This window comes from Delphinapterus leucas, chromosome 4 (genome assembly GCF_059928025.1).
Source record: "Delphinapterus leucas isolate spDelLeu-1000000601 "Yukka" chromosome 4, BTC_Dleu_Yukka2, whole genome shotgun sequence".
NCBI lineage: Eukaryota > Metazoa > Chordata > Mammalia > Artiodactyla > Monodontidae > Delphinapterus > Delphinapterus leucas.
The window spans coordinates 44,271,529-44,283,972 of NC_143132.1; the positions used below are offsets into that span (position 1 = coordinate 44,271,529).

The 12,444-nt window shown below is 37.8% G+C and overlaps 1 pseudogene; it reads right to left on the minus strand.

Annotated features, from left to right (window-relative positions):
• Positions 1 to 376: 376 nt before the first annotated feature.
• LOC111175272 (transcription initiation factor IIB pseudogene) lies at positions 377 to 1,544 on the minus strand (annotated as a pseudogene).
• Between the last annotated feature and the right edge of the window lie 10,900 nt (positions 1,545 to 12,444).

The following is a 12,444-nucleotide window of genomic DNA, read 5'->3' on the forward strand; positions in this document are numbered from 1 at the left end:
TAGTTATCTTTTTTTATTCTGTTGTTTTGCCACACAATAGCCTTTTAAATTAATTTTATGTAATCATTTATCAATCATTTCCTTTATCACATCTTTATTTTGAGTCACTTTTAGAGAACACTTCCCTATATTCAAGTTATAAATGACTCTATTCTTGCTTTCTTTGGAAAATTGTATGGCTGTCTTATTTCTTTTTGCTGTTGTCAATAATTTGTCCTAATATTATGTCCCCTATTTATTGTGTATATAAAAGCTATTGATTTCTAAATATTAATTTTATTACATGCTACCTTTTAAATTATTTTATTATTTTAGTCTTAGAGTTTTTTTTTAGTTTTGAAAAACGTTTTATTCAAGAATTACATAATTTCAAATATGTTCCAAAATACAGTTTCCTAGATTGCTACAAAAGAAAGCACATCCAGTAAGAAATTTAAATCATTAAATATATTTCACTAGTATATACATACAGGAGGCCAAGCAATTAAAATTTAGCCCTGGAATGTGTACCATGTCTTTCATTTTTTCTTATTAAAGGCTCAATCCAGCACTTTGTATAGGCTATGTACAACAGGCAAAGTTCAGTGTTCATAGAAGTCTGACATTAGCTGCTTCAATTTATAGCTGTGGTAGTTTGTCCACAGGGGTGTCAAATTTGAAGTCTGTAGGAAACAGATCTGGGGCCTAAGGATAGATTAGTCTGTAGGACTGTCTGATTGTAACACCAGCAATATCTCCAATTTCTTTTTGGGTCCTTTACTTAGCTGATGCCTATGAGGCCATGTAAATGGCGGCTGCTGCCACAGATATTGGGCTCCTTCCAGGAACCAAGTCCAATTCCACAGCTTTATGGGCTATATGTGTAGCTGCCATCTGTACTTGTTTAGGAAGGCAAAGGTTGGAACAAAACCTGGACATGAAGTCCCCAGGTGTAGTCAAATCCACACTGGTTTCTAAAGCTTTCAAAATAAGTTTAAAACATCGACCAATTTCTTTCTTAGAAATTTGTGATATAGCACGTATTTCTTTAAATGTCCTAGGAACTCCTTCCTGTCTGCAGGCAATATAGAGACAAGCAGAAGCTATGGCATCATTAGCCCTTCCCTTCAGGCTCTTCTGTTCATATGCTTGCTTGAATAGATTATTTGTTCAACCAACTATATTTCGAGGGAGGTTGATTCTGTCTGCCATGGTAGTGATTTCTTTGAATGCATTCATCATCGCCCGATCAGAACTACTTATGGTTCTCCTATTCTGGTACTTAGAATTACCACATTCATCCAAACTTGCAGCTCCTGTACCCTTGCCATTCATAATAGACAAATCTCCATCACTCAGAAGAGGATTCTGAGAATCTCCAACTCGAGATGGATCTTTTGTTGCTACAACCAGACCACATTCAGGACAGATCATATCACCAGCTCTGTAGTCCTCCACTAAGATTGCATCTGGATGGTTTGGACATGTGACTCTTGGAAGAGCATCCAAACGGCTGGTAGACACCATCTTCACGGACACTGCGGTTCCAGCCACCAGGTACAACAGATGCACTGCAGACACGAAGAGATTGTATAGTCCTAGTTTTTAATATTGAGTTTCTGGGATTTAACATAAATTCTTAGGATATATAAACTTATTTCATATAAACTGAGACTGTTTATTTCTTGTTTTATAATTCTTATTCTAATTGATATATTTTGTCTAACTGTATTGGCTAATGCCTCCAGAAAGTGTTGATCCTTAACAGGCACTGGTTCCTTGTTCCTAATCTTAGTGGAAATGCAGTTAGTATTCACATGTTACATAAGATGATGGCTTTAAGATTTAGAATATATTATATATATTCTGTTAGAATATATTTAGAGTATATATCTTATCCTTACACACACACACATTTCTACTTATTTGAAGAGTTTTTTCCAGAAATAGGATTTAAAATTTGTCAAAAACTTTATATCTATGAATATGGTAGATTATATTCATAATTTGACAAACAAATCTTGCATTTCTGGAATAAATTACACTTGCTCATGGTAAATCATTTTCATAATATGATATTGGGTTTATTAACTTATATTTAATACTTTGCATTGATATTTCCTAAGTAATATTCTTTTTCTGGTACTGTTTTTACTAGGTTTGCTTATGAATGTAACACTTCATAAAAATTATAGGAAGATTTCCTTTAATTTCAATACTCTGAACCAATTTATGGAACATCGCAACTATTGGGTTTCTGAATATTTTGTAGATTTTTCCCTTTGAATTCATATGGCCTGACTTTGGCAGGGGAGTGGGGGTAGTTCCTTTCCTACCCACTTTTTCTCTTTTACTTTTGTTTTCTACAGACATTAGTAAACTTAAGCTTTTTATCTCTAAAGAGGATGGCTTTGGTAAATTGTATTTCCCTATAAATGTATTTATTTGAAGAAGGGTATGAAAGCACTCGTAATTTTTCCCTTTTCCCCATTTCAATACCTAGTTTCACCTTGTCATTTCTGTTTTGTAAATTTGTTTTTCCTTACTTTTCTTAAGTTAGCTAATGTTCTTTGGTAAAATTTTTCACGCAAAATCAATTTTTTCCATGTCATTCATCCCTGTTTTTATATTAAAATCCCTCATCTTACTTAGCATTGGGGGTTTTTTTGGTTACTTTTCTAGTTTTATTTTTAAAGAAAACTGGGAATCTAATTAATTTATTTTCATTTATGTTCATTTTCACTGATAAATACATTTAGGGCTATGACTGTTTGGTCTGATTGCTGCTTTAAATGACTCCTATGTATTTTGATATGTAGAATATTCATCAGTAATATTTCTAAGAATTTTTTTATTTTTAGTGTTAGGTTACACTTTAGCCCAATAATTATCTAATAGAAAGCTTTAAAACTTCAAGATGGAATGGCCTTTTATGTTGTTAATAACTTGTAGTGTTATATCACTGTCATCAGAAAGTCTGTTTGTAATACTTCTGCTTTAAGGAACATAGTGGTATTTTCTTCATGACAATACATAAAGTTTCATGAACAAATGAGAAGAAGTTATATTCTCTATTTTCATGGTGAAAGTCTATAAATATATATTTAATATTCATAACATTTATTTATTGATTATATCATTCAGTTCTTATATATCTTTAATCATTTCTCCCTACTTTATCTTTCTTATAATGAGAATGCTGTTAATTTCTGTTATTCATAGTATTTCTATCTATATCTCATTGCTTTTCAAGTTTTTTATTTATAAAGGTGATTGCTATAATATTTGGTGCATTAAAATCTATAAATGTTATATTTTTATTTGTCTCTTTTATTATTAAAAAGTTTGTTGTTACTTTCAATATTTTGTTTAAACTCTAATTTTAAAAAATTATCATTATAACAACCCCAGATTTCCTAGTTTCCAATTCTCAGAATACATTTATTCACACTTTTCTATTTAGCCTTTTAGATTCATTTTTTTAATATTTAGGGGTTTTGATTTGTTAGCTAAATTTATTTTTTTTCTCTCTTTTACAGGCAAGTTATATCCATGTTGATTTATTGACATAAAAGATATGTCTTTGGTATTGACTTTGTCATATTATTTTGTGGTACAATTATTAAGTGTATTATGATATATCTTTTGCAGTTATCTATATGACTTTTTTCACTCTTTTATTTATTGAAATTTCTTACTTGTGTTTAGGATGGCTTAACTTTTTGTTCTAATAGGTACCTTTGTATGTATACCTCTTAAAACATTCTGTTTTCTGTTTTCTAATTTAACTTTTAACAAAACAATTTGTCCATTTAAAATAATGTAATTTACCTCCCATGTTTTACCTAAATGGCAACAACCTCAATACTTCTTTCTTCCTATTTTCTCCTATATTTAATATATAATTCTTGTTTTGTCATAACATGTAACACAAAAAATGACGTATTGTATAGCATATAGCATAAATATATATATATATATATATATTTACTTTTTTTCCCACCCTTGTTTTTGTTTCAATTAAAGCAAATGCTCATGTTTCATCTTTTTGCTGAAGTCTCACCAGTAATTTCTTGCTTGAATGGAACTCTTTGTCTGGTTGATTGCTTGAGGAGGACTCATGGGTAGAGAATTTCTTGATCATTTGAGTGAAGAAAACATTGTTTTATTGCCTTGACACTTGGAAGACAGCCAAGCAAGATTTCAAGTCACTGAAACAATCTTTTTACAAACAAATTTTATAAAATCCTTCATCACTGGTGAAATCTGAGTCAGTTTAATTCTCTTGTCCTTTTTAGTTATCTATTATTGTGGCCAGGAGGCCCTGAGGAAATTTTCTTTAACTATAAAGTGTAACAGAATGTCTTTGAAATGTCTAAGAATTGATTGTGGTAGGTCAATTTTCCCTAGTACTTCCTTGGCCCATTGAATATGTAGATACAGGTAGTCTTTGGTTTCGGGGGGGGGGCTGGGGGCGGGGAAAGAGGATTATAGTTTTTGATATAAGTTCTATCCCGTTATTTCAGTTGGACTCTCTTTAGAGATTCCAGTTAAATATATGCTGGATCGTTTTTGCCTGTCTTCCATTTCAGGGCTGATCTCTGTCCATTTTTTATTTCTTTCCTTACATCATTCCTTTGGCTGTTTTGCTGCTTTTCTTTAATTGCCCTTATTAAGTTTTCATTCAGATATATTTGATTGTACTTGATTGTAAGAAAACTTACAATTTATTCATTATTTCATATACACTTTTATTTTTTCTTCTATTTATTTTCTGAGTTTAGTCAGCTCTCATTACTTTCCCCCTATTTATATTCCTAATTTCTTTTAATATTCCCCAAATGCTTGGTGGAATATATCTAATTGGTTGTGTAGTTTTAATTTGTAAATTGAATTAATTTCTTTCCTAGTTTCTGCTTACTTTTTATAGGTGAAAATTATTTGATTCTTTGTGACTTATGGTTTAAGGTATTTAAAAAACACCATCTTCATGAGTATACTTTACTATAACAAAACATGGCTTCTTTTTCTTTTCAGAAAAACTTGCATTTATTTCTAAATATTTTGAAAATAAACAATTGTGACAAATTTACATATAGTTTCTTTTCAATTTCTGTGATTATACTAGTAACGATTCCAATAGATTTCCTGAAAATGTCATTTGCACTTTCTGTACATTACTTACAATGGCATTTTCAGTTGAAATAGTTGGGTTAGATTAAGAAATATCAATGAATTATTTTTAGTCCAAAATCATGGTTCTTTATGGATGATTTTTTAAAGCAGGAGCTGTGGAATGGCAGGGTTCTAAGCTTATGTTTTTGATGTTCCTCATGTTACTTCCTGTATTTTCATGTTACTAAATTTACATATATTTTTTTCAAATAAATATTCATTCTTCCTTTTTACGCTCTGCTCCCCTGAAACTTACATTTCTCCAGATCAGGGATGAATCTCTTCCAGTCCTAATTGACACTGGAGCCACACTTTCAGGGCTCAACACCACTACTATAAAACAGCCCCTGCCTTGGAGTACTAAAATATATAGTTCTAACAGTGGGGATCTCTAATGAACCTAAAGAGGTTCATGTCTCTGAACCTAATCCCTTTTGTTTAGGCACTCTGAGAGATACAAACTCTTTTTTTCCTTATTTCCTCTATTTCTATACATTTATTAGGCTGAGACTTCTTAGGGAAGTATCATGCCAGAATTTCTTTCTCCAAAAAGGGGGAATCATTCTTGAATTTGACAGTAGTCATTAAAAGTAACCAACCAGTTGAGTTAAATGACTCTTTGACGTTTTATTTGTTCTGCCTCTGAAGGTAATAGAGCTGATTATGAGGGGGGGAGGAAGCCTGATTATTTGTCCCTATTTATTTAGCTAGTATCCTTCTTATGGACAAAATTTCCAACTGTTAGCTGGTAATATTCACAGAGCACATCCCATCAAGATTCAAACAGATTCCTCAAAAACTCTTCTCAGAATTAAGCAATACCCTGTAAGATGCCCTTCAAGGTATTAAGCCCATAATAGAAGATTACAAGACTCAAGGCTTCATTATCCCTTGTACTAGGCCTTGTAACACTTCCCTTTTACTGGTAAGAAAACCTAAGGACTAGGAGTGGAGGTTCCTTCAGGACTTTCAAGCAATAAACAGCCCTGTTATCCCTTGATACCTGTTGTTCCTAACCCTCATAATTATTAACATCCATTCCCATCAGAAGTAAATTCTTCACTATAATTGATTTATGTAGTACCTTCTTTAGTATTCCAGTTGATAAATTTAGCCAATACTTTTTGCCTTCATTTGGGAAGAAAAACAATTCACCTGGACAGCAATGCCTCAGGGTTTGACTCAGAGGCCTTCTCATTTCTTGAAAATCATGAAGACTGATCTGTATGATAGAAAGTTCCCTAGGGGTCCTATTTGTTGCAATATGAGGATAATTTGTGTCCTTCTCAAGCTTCCTCACAGCAAGAAAGCATCTAATTGCTAAAGTTTTTAGACTTAAAGGGACAAAGAAAACTTGCAGTTTGCCCAACCTAGGTTTAATATTTAGGGCAGCTGACATCCGAACAAGGCCTGCACTTAGATCCAGATAGACTTAAGGGTGTCCTAAACTTCCCAAAATCAAAATTAAGTGCCAAATGTGAGGATTTCTCAGGCTATTTGGTTATTGTTGAAATTAGATTCCAAGTATCTCTGTTGTGGCCAAACTTCTGTATGTTTTACTCAACAATAACAACCTTGACCCAACTTGATGGGCAGAACAGGATGACATATCCTTTAAGGCCTTAAAGGAGAGTTTGATGAATCCACTTGCCCTTGGGCAGCCCAATGATCTTACTTCCTTTTTCTTTTGTGTATATGAAAAGGAAGGGAATGCCCTTGAAGTACTCACCCAAAAACATAGGGACCACCATCAACTCATAGGGTATTACAGCCAGTAACTGGACTTTGTGGCACATGGATACCCCCTTGCCTTAGAGGCATTAGAGCCACAGCCCTTTTCGTTAAGACCACTGAGAAAACTGTTGTGGGTTCCCCTTTAACCATTTTTGTACCTCATGCAGTAAAAGCTCTTTTTTTTTTTGTTTTGCGCTACGTGGGTCTCTCACTAGTGTGGCCTCTCCCATTGCTGAGCACAGGCTCCAGACGCGCAGGCTTAGCGGCCGTGGCTCACGGGCCCAGGCGCTCCGTGGCATGTGAGATCTTCCCGGACCGGGGCACGAACCCGTGTCCCCTGCATCGGCAGGCAGACTCTCAACCACTGTGCCACCAGGGAAGCCCAGTAAAAGCTCTCTTAAATTCTCATCATACTCAATATTTCTCAGCCAGTTGCCTCAGCTCCTATGAAGCCTTTGTTAACTCTTCTTCATGTAACTTTTATGTTGTAATACCTTAACCTTGTTACCTCCATCACTGATGAAGTCCCTCCCAACTGCTTCAAGTTGACTGACCACCTCCTGAGTATTCATGATGATCTGCAGGAAGCTACTTTGGGTAACACTGAATTCTCATTGTTCACTGATGGTTCTTATTTAAAAGGTGACAATGGCAAACATTGTGCTGGGTATGCTATTGCTGCTCCTTTTGATGTTATTAAGGCAGCCTCTTTATCTACAGCTCCTTCAGCCCAACAGGCTGAATTATACACTGTGATACTGCAGAAATACAAAAAATTATTAGAAAATAGTATGAACAGCTATGTGCCACAAAATGGACAATGTAGAAGAAATAAACAAGTTTCTAGAAACATACAGCCCACCAAAACTGAATCAAGAAGCAATAGATGATTTGAACAGACCCATCACTAGAAGTGAAATAGAATCTGTAATAAAAAAAATACTAAAACAAAAATAAATAAAAAATAATTTAAAAATAAATAAAAATTAAAAATGAAATAAAAACAAAAATAAACAAAACTCCTTGCAAACAAAAGTCCAGGACCAGAGGGCTTCACTGGGGAAATCTACTAAACATACAAAGAAGAACTTATATCTATCCTTCTCAAACTTTTCCAAATGATTGAAGAGAGGGAACACTCCCAAAGTCATTCTATGAAGCCACCATCACCCTGATATCAAAGTCAGACAAAAACATAACTAAAATAATTACAGGCCAATATCTTTGATGAATATAGATGCAAAATCATCAACAAAATATTAGCAAACTAAATCCAACAGCACATAAAAAGGATCATACACCATTATCAAATTGGATTCATCACAAGGTCACAAGGATGGTTCCACACAGGCAAGTCAATCAATGTGATAAACCACATCAACAAAAGAAAAGACAAAAACCACATGATCATATCAATAGATGCAGAAAAAGCATTTGATAAAATTCAACATCCATTCATGATAAAAATTCTCACCAAAATGATAGAGAGAAAATATATCAACATAGTAAGAGCTATTTATGACAAACCTACAGCCAACACAATACTCAACAATGAAAAGCTGAAAGCCTTCCTGGTAAATTGAGAATAAGACAAAGATGCCCACTCTCACCACTTTTATTCAACATAGTATTGGATGTCCTAGCTATAGCAATAAGAAAAGAAAAAGAAATAAAATATATCCAAATAGGAAGAGAAGATGTAAAACTGGCATTATGCGCAGATTACATGATACTCTATACAGAAAACCATAAAGACTCCACACAAAAACTATTAGATCTTATAAATGAATTCAGCAAAGTAGCAGGATGCAAAAGTAACATACGGAAATCCATTGCATTTCTTTACACTAACAATGAAATATCAGAAAGTAAAAAAAAAAAAAAAATCCTGTTTAAAATCACATCAAGAGAAGCATCTCAGCACCCAGGCATGCAGTGCCTCGGACGAACAGACCTGGTTGCGGACGCTAGAAGTCCTTTCTTCCCTCTCATGGGCCTTCGCAGCTTGGAAGAGCTGGTACGAAACTTTCCAGGCCCAGCAGAGGTGGGATGGCATGACCCCGGGCCTCCTGCTAGACCTGCCTACACCTCCAGCCCCACTTGAAACCCCAAAGGATACACCAGAAATACATCTACATGTGGAACAACTCCTACAGAACACCTACTGAACGCTGGCAGAAGACCTCAGACCTCCCAAAAGGTGTGACAAAACTCAGAGCTAGGGGGACCTTGAAGATGGCGGAAGAGTAAGACGCGGAGATCGCCTTCCTCCCCACGGATACACCAGAAATACACCTACACGTGGAACAACTCCTACAGAACACCTACTGAAGGCTGGCAGAAGACCTCAGACCTCCCAAAAGGCAAGAAACTCCCCACATACCTGGGTAGGGCAAAAGAAAAAACAGAGACAAAAGAATAAGGATGGCACCTGCACCAGTGGGAGGGAGCTGTGAAGGAGGAAAAGTTTCCACACACTAGGAAGCCCCTTCGTGGGCGGAGACTGCGGGAGGCGGAGGGGGGAGCTTCGGGACCGCGGAGGAGTGCACGGCGACGGCTGCGGAGGGCAAAGCGGCGAGATTCCCGCACAGAGGATCAGTGCCGACCGGAACTCACCAGCCCGAGAGGCTTGTCTGCTCACCCGCCGGGGCGGGCGGGGCTGCAAGCTGAGGCTCGGGTTTCGGTTTCGGACGGAGAGCCGGGAGAGGACTGGGGTTGGCGGCTTGAACATAGCCTGAAGGGGTTAGTGCACCACAGCTAGCCGGGAGGGAGTCCGGGGAAAAGTCTGGACCTGCCAAAGAGGCAAGAGACTTTTTCTTCCCTCTTTGTTTCCTGGTGCGCGAGGAGAGGGGTTTATGAGCGCTGCTTAAAGGAACTCCAGAGATGGGCACGCGCCGCGGCTAAAGACGCGAACCCCAGAGACGGGCGCGAGCCGCGGCTAAAAGCGCGGACCCCAGAGACGGGCGGGAGACGATAAGGCTGCTGCTGCTGCCACCAAGGGGCCTGTGTGCGAGCACAGGTCACTCTCCAAACCCCTCTTCCGCGGAGCCTGTGCAGCCCGCCACCGCCAGGTTCCCGGGATCCAGGGACAACTTCCCCGGGAGAACGCACGGCGCACCTCAGGCTGGAGCAACGTCATACCGGCCTCTGCCGCCGCAGGCCCGCCCCGCACACAGTGACCCTCCCCCCCCACCCCGGGCCTGAGTGAGCCGGAGCCCCCGAATCAGCGGCTCCTTTAACCCCGTCCTGTCTGAGCAAAAAACAGACGCCCTCCAGCGACCTACACGCAGAGGCAGGGCCAAATCCAAAGCTGAGCTCCTGTAAGCTGTGAGAACAAAGAAGAGAAAGGGAAATCTCTCCCAGCAGCCTCAGAAGCAGCGGATTAAAGCTCCACAATCAACTTGATATACCCTGCATCTGTGAAATACCTGAATAGACAAGGAATGATCCCAAATTGAAGAGGTGGACTTTAGGAGCGAGATCTATGATTTTTTTCCCTTTTCCTCTTTTTGTGAATGTGTACGTGTATGCTTCTGTGTGAGATCTTGTCTGTATACTCTTGTTTCTACCATTTGTCCTAGGGCTCTATCTGTCCATGGATTTTTAAAAAATTTTTTTTCTTAATAATTAATTTTAATTGTAATAACTTTATTATACTTTACCTTCGTTCTTTCTTTCTTTCTTTCCTTCCTTCCTTCCCTCCTTTAGACAACGAATCACCCCAAATTGAGGAGGTGGTCTCTGAGAGCAAGATTTATGACTTTCCCCCCTTTACCTCTTTTTGTGAGGATGTATGTGTATGCTCCTGTGTAAGATTTTCTCTGTATAGCTTTGCTTCCAACATTTGTCCTAAGGTTCTATCCGTCCCTTTTTTTTTTCTTTTTTCTAAATATTTTTTAATTCAATAACTTTATTATACTTTATTTTATTTTTACTGTATCTTCTTTCTTTCTGTCTTTTTTCCTTCTTTCCCTCCTTCCTTGCTTCCTTCCTCCCTCCCTCCTTTCTTTCCTTCTTTGCTTCTTTCTTCCTTCCTTCCTTTCCTCCTTTCCTTCTTTCTTTCCTCATACTTCTACTAATTCTCTCTACTTTTTCTCCCTTTTATTCTGAGCCGTGTGGATGAAAGGCTCTTGGTGCTCCACCCAGGAGTCAGGGCTCTGCCTCTGAGGTAGGAGAGCCAACTTCAGGACACTGGTCAACAAGAGACCTCCCAGCTCCACATAATATTAAACGGCGGAAATCTCCCAGAGACCTCCATCTTAACACCAGCACCCAGCTTCACTCAATGACCAGCGAGCCACAGTGCTGGACAACCTATGCCAAACAACTAGAAAAACAGGAACACAACCCCACCCATTAGCAGAGAGGCTGCCTAAAATCATAATAAGGTCACAGACACCCCAAAACACACCACCAGACGTGAACCTGCCCACTAGAGAGACAAGATCCAGCCTCATCCACCACAACACAGGCACTAGTCCCCTCCACCAGGAAGCCTACACAACCCACTGAAACAACCTTAGCCACTGGAGACAGACATCAAAAACAACAGGAACTACGAACCTGCAGCCTGCAAAAAGGAGACCCCAAACACAGTAAGATAAGCAAAATGAGAAGACAGAAAAACACACAGCAGATGAAGGAGCAAGATAAAAATGCACCACACCTAACAAATGAAGAGGAAATAGGCAGTCTACCTGAAAAAGAATTCAGAATAATGATAGTAAGCATGATCCGAAATCTTGGAAATAGAATGGACAAAATGCAAGAAACAGTTAACAAGGACCTAGAAGAAATAAAGATGAAACAAGCAACGATGAACAATGCAGTAAATGAAATTAAAAGTACTCTAGATGGGATCAATAGCAGAATAACTGAGGCAGAAGAAGGAATAAGTGACCTGGAAGATAAAACAGTGGAAAGAACTCCTGAAGAGCAGAAAAAAGAAAAAAGAATGAAAAGAACTGAGGACAGTCTCAGAGACCTCGGGGACAACATTAAACGCACCAACATTCGAATTATAGGGGTTCCAGAAGAAGAAGAGAAAAAGAAAGGGACTGAGAAAATATTTGAAGAGATTATAGTTGAAAACTTCCCTAATATGGGAAAGGAAATAGTTAATCAAGTCCAGGAAGCACAGAGAGTCCCATACAGGATAAATACAAGGAGAAATACGCCAAGACACATATTAATCAAACTGTCAAAAATTAAATACAAGGAAAGCATATAAAAAGCAGCAAGGGAAAAACAACAAACAACATACAAGGGAATCCCCATAAGGTTAACAGCTGATCTCTCAGCAGAAACCCTACAAGCCAGAAGGGAGTGGCAGGACATACTGAAAGTGATGAAGGAGAAAAACCTGCAACCAAGACTACTCTACCCAGCAAGGATCTCATTCAGATTTGATGGAGAAATTAAAACCTTTACAGACAAGCAAAAGCTGAGAGAGTTCAGCACCACCAAACCAGCTTTACAACAAATGCTAAAGGAACTTCTCTAGACAAGAAACACAAGAGAAGGAAAAGACCTATAATAATGAACCCAAAACAATTT